Here is a 9,587-nt window from a genome sequence, read left to right on the forward strand (position 1 = left end):
GTAGCTCCACCACTCTCGGGTAAGTCACGACAACGAACACCATTCCACTCTCCGTAACAAACTCCACATGGCCCCGAACGGCCCACTACCAGGCAGTTACGAACGTCGCTGTCAATCGATTACGCTCTTCCGTCTATAAAAAAGACCCCCCAGATACGTTCTTCTCTAAGCTCTAAACACTATCTCAAAACTCTGCTAAAATTTTATTCGAGTACTCCATTTCTGTTGAGGCAGAATACTGACTTGAGCGTCGGAGGATCTTGCCGGAGCACCCCCAACTCTGGTTTATACTTTTTTTGCAGGTCCCGGCAGCAGCCGTGATCCTCTCGACTCCAGCTTCTCTGGTATCGACGAAATTCTGCACCAACAATCACGATTCAAGCTTCGTTCAAATTTGCAGGATGATTGTTCTTAGAGAAAAAAGATCAACACCAAAAAAGATGGTTCCAAACTGATCCTGAGTGGATACCCATAGAGATCGAATATTTATATGGCTAAGAGAGAATCTACTCTCTTCCAAATCCAGATTTGAAGAAAAAAAATTATGAAACAGATATGTGATTCGATCACATATTTAATTTTAGAATAAAATTCAGCATGTGTTCAATTTCAGTATCGGAAGTAGATCGTTGTGTTATATGTTTTATGCATACATAATTTAAATTAAAAGATATTTTAATATTATATTTCATTGTGTTATTTAGAAAAAAAAATTGAAACACACATGCATACTCCGACACGAAATTCCAATCCCTTAGTGGAGATTGGTGGGCAGATGAAAGTTCTTTCATGAAAAGGCAGAACATCGACAATAAGCCTTCTATAAAGTTTTCTTCAATATCTCAATCTTTTTTCACAGGAGATCAGATCCTTCTATGTAGTCTTATCAAATCACATCACTTTACCATATCATCTTTAGAGCCTTAAGCTGTCAATATACAAAATTAATAGAGACGGTCCCCATGTACTATGAGTGACAACACTCACTTATTCAAAAAACTAAAAGATGAGGCTCGGTGCTCAAGAATATTATGGGGCCAGAAATATTCTTTCCGACTTTCTCTTTTTTCAAGCTCCTCAAATAGAGTCCATGACCTCTATGATAATAAACTCTTAAACCTTATTTATTATTCTATTTTTTTTCTATAGGTCAACATGTTCTTGAGCATGTGATCCTAGAAAAGAAAATCAAATAAGGATAAAAAAATCTATCCAAATGAGATCTATCGGAAGAAACTCAAATTCTGAGGGAGAAGACTGTGACATCCAAAGACGTAACCGAAGCCGCCTGCAAGCAGCCTTTCGCGACTTGGTCCTCCCGCACCCACTGAATGTAATGAGGCTCGTCACATCATCTTACAGGTAATATAACCATACATAAAAAAGAAAAGAAAAGAAAAGAAAAGAGAGAAAGACAGAGCGAGAGAGGGGAAGATCCTCATGCACCCCGCTTGGTAGCCAGTGGAAGTCACCTTACAGGTGACCCAAAAAAAAGGAAGAACAGGAAAGAAAAGAAAAGATGAAAGGGATAAGTGGCTCCCCGTCCGCCCACAGGCCACCCTCGCCTGCGGGCCACTCGCACTGTCCCGAAGCTGGAGACCACCATCGGCCGGGTCGATCGCCTCCATGTTCCTCCCGAGGTCGAGCACTGATGAATCAGCCTTCATCGGCATATTCTAGACTCTTGCATGCTTCCCGACCTCAAATGTGGTGGATTGGTGGTTTTCTTGCTCCCGTGCACATCTTTGGCATTAAATCCCATTGGAACAAGACCTCTGGTGCTTCCATGCATGTCTCGACGGTGGCCTCTGCCAAATTGGCAGCCCCCGGATCTCCGGTGCTCCCCTCTCCATGTCACATGCATTCCCGACATCAGATCCACTAGATGGGCATCTTCGGTTCCCCTCTTCACCTCTGTGGGCATCTCTGGTGCCAAGCTCCACCAGATCGACGGCCCCTGGTGGTCTTTGGTTCTCCTCCCATCGTCGGGCTCCCCAATGGATCGACCATCACCAAGGCCTTTTGCACATCCGTGTGCATTCTCGGAGCAAAACCTCATCAGCTCAGTAGTTTTCTGACGTCGAAACCTCCACACCGGTGGCCTTGCAGCATCAAAACCTTCTAGATTCATAAGTTCCTCGAGCTTCTGTCTCTTACGTGCAGAACCAGTAGCATTCAGTGCTCCTGTGCGCTCTCGATACCAAATCCTACCGGACTGAGGCCTTCGACGTTCTCGTGCACCTTTCATCACCGAAGCCCCATCAGGTCGGAGATTCATCAAGCTCACGCATGCCTCTCAGCATCAAGACCAATTAGGTCGGTAATCTTCGGGCTCCCGTGCACCTTGCTTTCCTCTAGCGTCAACACCAATCAAGTCGGTAATTTACCGACGTCAACTCCCTCAGCCTGTCACTAGTTCTATGCCTATGCCTCCCGGTGCCGAACATCCAGGTCGGTAATTTACCGACGTCAATTCTCTCCGCTCATCACCAGGCCTGCTCCCATGTGTATCCCAGGCGGTGGTTGTTGCACGAGAACAATCCTCTACAGCATGGATTTCTGAGATCCCCGCCATCAATCACGTTCTGGCCCAGAGGTCTGAAGCCATCCATCGGACTGAGTTGACTGAGTTGCCCATCTCTTTTGTTGTCCCTACATGCATGCAACCTTGGACAATGTCGAGGTGCCCCATGCATCTCCAGAGCCTGTGCGGCCCACCCAAGGCTAACACGCATATCCGACCTCAGACAACTCTGAGGAGACCCGTGGTGTCTCCAAAGCCCAGATCAAAATTGATTCAAAAGAAGAAGAAGAGGAAGAAGAAGATGAAAGAAAAGAGAGAGAAGAGATCTCCGATCAAAATTAAAGTGATCTAAAATATAGATCAAGCTCAAGTCGAATAACAAGCAGTCAAGCAGAAGTCACGAGTTGCTAGACAAAAACTCTTAGTAAAAGACTCTTAAGCTTTCATCTGCTATTTTCTCTCTTCCTTCTTGCAGGATTAAAGAAGAAAAATAGGGCCAATTCGGAGTTAAAATCATGGCCAAATTGAAGTCATAAATAGGCCAATATGAAGCAAAAATAAGCCCAAATCAAGGTAAGGCCTAAGCCTAAGTTGAGGTAAAGAATACGAAGGGGTCAAATAGAATCCAAAGGCTTTCAAATAATTTATAACCTCCATGGTAATAGACTCTCAAGCCCTATCTACTATTCTATTCCTTCCTTGCAGGACAACAGATTCTTGAAGCACATGAGCCAAAATAAAAATGAAATAAAGCTATGATGAGTATCAAGCCCAAAGATAAAGAGAGGCTCAACAGGAGGTCGAGCTCATCAAAAAACCAACCTCATTGGAAGGGTGAAGATTGAGCTCATAAAAAAATCAAGCTCAATAGAAAGATCAACAGCGGCTTATCAGGAAACCTAGCTTATTAAAAAATCGATCTCATTGGAAGGGTGAAGGTTGAGCTCATGAAAAAGCCAACCTCAACAGAAAGATCAACAGCGGCTCATCAAGAAGCCTAGCTCATCAACAAGCCGACCTCATTGAAAGGATGAAGGCTGAGCTCATGAAAAAGCCGATCTCAACAGAAAGGTCAACGGCGACTCATCGAGAAGCCTAACTCATCAAAAAGCCGACCTCATTAAAAGAATAAAGGTTGAGCTCATGAAAAAGTCGACCTCAACAAGAAAGCTCAACAAAGACTCATCAGGAGGTGGACACCCAATCTCCAGATTAGACCTCAATAAAAATTTAATCTCTAGATTGGTAGAGCTCTGAGAGGCATGGAGATAAGATCTCCTCAAAATTCAATCTTCAAATTGGTAGAGCCTCGAGAGGCATGAAAATAAGATCTTCCTAAATCCAATCTCCGGATTGGTAGAGCTTCAAGAGGCACGAATGGAGATAAGATCTCCCTAAATCTAATCATTGGATTGGTAGAGCCCTGAGAGATATAAATAGAGATAAGATCTTTCTAAATCCAATCCTAGATTGATAAAGCCCCGAGAGACACAAATGGAGACAACATCTTTCAGATGCCGGGCTCAGGGTCGGGGTTATCTTTCAGCTCATATAAATACCTACCTCAGAGTCGAGGTTATATTTCAGCTCATATAAATACTGATCTCAAGGTCAAAGTAATCTTTTAGCTTATATAAATATCAACCTCAGGATCGAGGTTATATTTCAATTTCATAAAATACCGATCTGAAGGTCGAAGTTATCTTTCAGTTCTATAAAATATCGATCTGAAGGTCGAAGTTATCTTTCAGTTCTACAAAATACCAACCTAAAGGTCGAGATTATCTTTCAGTTTTATCAAATATCGATCTGAATATCATTCAGTTCTATCAAGTACCGATTTGAAGGTCGAGATTTCTATTCAGTTCTATAAAATATCGACCTCAATTCTATCAAGTACCGATCTGAAGGTCGAGGTTCTTATTCAGTTCTATAAAATATCGATCTGAAGGTCGAGGTTATCTTTCAATTCTATAAAATACTAACCCAAAGGATGAGGTTATCATTCAGTTCCATCAAACACCGATCTGAAGGTCAAGATTATCTTTCAGTTCTAAAAAATATCGATCTAAAAGTCGAGCTTATCTTTCAGTTCTATAAAATACCGACCTAAAGATCGAGATTATCATTCAATTCTATCAAATATCGATCTGAAGGTCCAAATTATCTTTCAGTTCTAAAAATTATCGATCTGAGGGTCAAGGTTATCTTTCAGTTCTATCAAATACCAATCTTAAAGTCGAGGTTATCATTCAGTTCTATCAAATACCAATCTGAAGGTCGAGATTATTTTTCAGTTCTATAAAATATCGATATGAAGATCGAGGTTTTCTTACAGTTCTATCAAATACCTACTTACGGATCGAGATTATCTTGGATTTCTATCAGATACCGACCTTAGAATTGAGGTTATCTTTCAGCTTATATAAATACCGACCTCAGGATCGAAGTTATCTTTCAACTCATATAAATACCAACCTCACGGTCAAGATTATCTTGAAAAAACTGACCTACGAGTTAAGGTTATCTTAGATTTTTATTAGATATCAGTCTCAAGATCGAGGTTATATTTCAGCTCTTATAAATATCGACCTGTCGATCGTGGTTATCTTTTCAGCTCTACAAAATATCGATCTCAGGATCGAGGTTATACCGACCTCAAGATTGAGGTTATCCTGTAAAATATCGATCTCCGTATACTTAAAATTTCAAAAATCTTCAAAAGTATTATCAATGAAAAGTGCTCCAATGAGTTTATTGTAGCACATTATCTTCCAATCTATAAAAATCTAGTCTTCGAATTAGTAGAGCTCCGAAGGGCATAGATGGAGATAAGATCTTCCCAAATCCAATCTTCAAATTGATAGAGCCCTGAGAGATACAAACGGAAATAAGATCTCTCAAATACCAATCTATGGATCGATATTATCTTTCAGCTCATATAGATACCGACCTCAGGATTGAAGTTATTTTGATATTCTACCAAATGCAGATCTTCGGATCAAAATTATCTTGAAATTCTATTATTGATCTTTGGATCAAAGTTATCTTGAAATTTTATTATTGATCTCAGAATCAAAATTATCTTGAAATTCTATTATTGATCTCTGGATCGAAGTTATCTTGAAATTTTATTATCGATCTCCGGATCAAGATTATTTTGAAGTTCTATTAAATATCAATCTCTGGATCGAGGATATCTTCTGATCTACTCAAGGTTATGAGCAGTTCACTTGAAAAATCAAATGGTATAAATTCACCACCTCAAACAAGCAGAGAACTTATTTCTTGGGCTACTTTTTTTGTTCAAAATAAATTTTTTGGACTTAAAAGTAGGGGGCAAGTGTTGTGGAAGTTATCCCATCTCAGCTTATAAGAAAGTCGATCTGAACCAGAGAAAGTTTATATAAAGCCGATCTGAATTGGAGGCTGAGTTCATATAAAGCCGACCTGAAGCAGAGACTGAGTTCATATAAAGCCGACCTGAAATAGAGGTTGAATTCATATAAAGCCAATCGGAATTGGAGACAGAATTCATATAAAGCCGACCTGAAGCAGAGGCTGAGCTCATAAGAAAATCTACCTGAATTGAAGGCTGAGTTCATATAAAGCTGACCTGAATTGGAGGTTGAGTTCATATAAAGCCGACTTGAATTGAAGGTTGAGTTCATATAAAGCCGACTTGAATTGAAAGTTGAGTTCATATAAAGCCGACCTAAATTGGAGGTGGAATGCTGACCTAGCTCAATTCAGCTCATTTAAATACTGACCTGAGCTACTTGAATTTATTTATGATGAAGTGTTATAATCAGCTCATATAAATACCGATTTGACTCATTTTAGCTCATATAAATACCGATCTGAAGCAAAGTGTTCCATATATCCGAGACATCCGGTCTCATATGATACTTGATCTCACCTCGATCTTTTGTCGAGGTAAACCATTACATTAGCGACAGCAATCATTCTGCGAGAGTCCACTATAATCTCTACAATTAAGCCATAGCTAGCCACGATCTCACATACAGCCATACTACAGCTCATCTCCAGCTGGCACATACAGCTAAGTATGATCTCATTTTTTGCTAATATATACAGCTATGCTCTAGCTCCCTACAGCTAGTCTCTAACGGCCTAACAAACTCCTCCAATGGCTTAACAAACTCTTTAACGACTTCATCAACCTCTCTATAAATAGAGGACTAGAAGATCCTCCAAGTAAGTTCTGACTTTCAAGTTCCAAGCTCAAACTAGATCTCAAATTAGAGGAAGACTCTGCTGCTGGAACTCTAGCTCCTATAAAATCACAAACCCTCTAGTTCCACACAAATTCTCTTACTCTCTATTCTGCTTTTTTCACCACCTGTTCTCGAAGTTCAAACTGACTTAAGCATCGAAAGGTCAAAGATCGGAGGATTCCCATCAGTTCTTAACTTGTTTTGCAGGCTCCTTCGAAGAAAACTCGGATTGGATTGCTATAGCCACTCCAGCATGGCTTAATCTAATCTCCCCACTTGAGATTTTGAGCCTCGCAGCAACACTACTATACGGGATGTGGTTTGTTTGTCAACAATCATTCATGCTTATTTTAGCTACTCTGGATAATCAATTAACTTTGCTAAATCTCATATTATTTTTTGCTCAGGAACAAATCCCACAATTCAGCATCAAATCATTGACTTGTTGAGGGTCTCAGAAAAATAGTTGAATTGGCAGTTTTTGGGAGCCCCTATCTGGTACATTGCTAAGCTCTCCAACATTTGAATTTATTTTATCTATGATTACTTCAAAAATTGCTGTGTGGAAATGGCGAATCTTGTCTCTCGTGGGTTGGATTACTTTAATTCAATCTATCTTATCTGCAATTCCTTTGTATGCTTTATCATCGGTTCATGTTCCTCAATTTGTTTTGCATAAGGTTGAGAGAGAGTTTGGATCCTTTCTTTGGAGTTATGCTGTTCATCGCCGAGCATTTCATCCAATTGCTTGGAATTCTGTTTGTATACCTAAGATGAGAGGAGGTTTAGATATTCAATCCTTATCCCACTATAAATTTCAATATTTGCGTAAACTTGCTGCTCATCTGGTGCTTGACCCCACATCTCTCTTTGTGCATAGTTAAAGTTAAATATCACTTTCATGGCTCCTGGACTAATTATACTATACCTTGGTCGTGTTCAAGTATTTGGAAAAGATTTGTTAAATTCGGTCTCATATTCAGTTCCAATTTCAGTGGCTTGTTGGGTCGGGTATGTCCATTAATATTTATACTAACCTGTGGATTACAATGATTCTTTTGACTGCATGGCCTACTTATGTAAATATGGGTACTAGTGATTTTAATTTGCATGCTGTGGATTTAATTAATTTAGATCGAGCTTGGAATTTGAATCGATTGACCCATCTTTTTTTTATGGATTTGGTTAGGATTATATCGGCTATCCCCCTTCCTCAAGGTCTTTGGTCTGATAGAGTGGTGTGGGGTCCTAAGCTTATTCATGTTTCTTTACAGGATATGAGAAGATTGTCTTTATCTAATATCCAAGATGCTCAGGTGAGATGTGGCTGGATTTGGTCTTTAAAAGTTTCCCCTCGGGTCAGGTCCCTTTTATGAAGATTAGCATGGGAAAGGTTGCCATCTAAAGTTTTGTTAGCCCACTATCACATCATCCCAATTGATGATAGATTCTATGATTTATGTCCACATCAAGAAGAGAATTCTGCCCATCATATTATTTAGCCCAAAATTTTTGGTAGCAGCTTTGCTGCATGTACCGAATGAATTTCTGTCTTAATTCTTTATCGGCATTGTTGGATTTTTTATCCAGCATCTTGGTAAAGAATGGACAGAAGTCACTGATGGCATATGTAGCTCGATTGCTTTGAAGAATTTGAAATATTCTAATTTTTAATTAAAAATCCACTACGTTGGTGTAAATATTTCATCATTTAGCTAAGTTTGCTGTTGATTCTAGTTGCATTGATACGAGATCCTTGCAGGCTTCGTGTAGGTACTGGGATAGCCATATTCAAAAAGATTCTTCCTTTTGTTCTTCTCATTTAGTGTGTTGGCTGCCCTCTCCCATTGGAGTTTTAAAAGTTAATTTTGATGCTTCTATAATCTCTGACAAAGCCGCCATTGGTTATATGATTAGAAATCATGATGATATGTTAACGCGGGCTGATGGGAAATTGCTACCTCATCTCTTAATTCCTTTTGCTGAGTTGCTTGCTGTTTGGCTTGGGGTTCAAGTTGCTGAATTCGAGCTCCAAGCCACTCACATATGACTAGGAGGTGATTTCGCTACTATTTTATCGTGGTTCAATGATCCTGGGTTGCAAAGATTTGGTCGCATCCCCTTTCTTAAATTATGCATACTTTTCATGAGGCTAATCAGATTGCTAATATATCGACCGTACGGCTCTTCAGAGGGATTTTGTGTGGACTTATGAGACTGCTTTGGATTTTAACCGTAACCATCTTTTGCAAGCTGATGCTTATGGGGCCCGATCCGTTAGATAGTTTTAATTTTGACATTGAAAGTATTTCCTTCTATTCCTCTCCTTTTTATGACTATCTAGTTCTTTTACGCTTGATGACAGGTTATGTTACTGATCTCCTCCAGCCTACCGTGGAGAAGATCAGCTTTGAATACTGGTTTTTCTACACAAAACACTGCTACATGTTTACAATTTTGGTCAAAACATGGACTATTTTCTGTTTTGGCAGGGTAAGTGATCTTATTGGTTGGATTCCTGGGATATTGTCAATCAACCGGCTAATCATGAATCAACGGGCTTATAAGCCTGTTGGACAAGAGGTGAAGGTGCTTGTGGATGCTGTCCCTAAGGATTTTTGGTCAACATGTTTATCATGTTTTATGCATGCAGGTTCTGCCTACTTTACCTTTATATTTGGTGCCAGACAACCTACTAGCATTGAGTTGGATCCTCCATTGTCATAGTAGGTCATTGCTTCTATACATACTTGCTACCTTGGGAAGTATCTGTAGTCATATGGTTGCATATGGTATCAATATGGATCTACAGAGATTGGATAAAG

This window comes from Elaeis guineensis, chromosome 9, assembly GCF_000442705.2.
Source record: "Elaeis guineensis isolate ETL-2024a chromosome 9, EG11, whole genome shotgun sequence".
Taxonomy (NCBI): Eukaryota; Viridiplantae; Streptophyta; class Magnoliopsida; order Arecales; family Arecaceae; genus Elaeis; species Elaeis guineensis.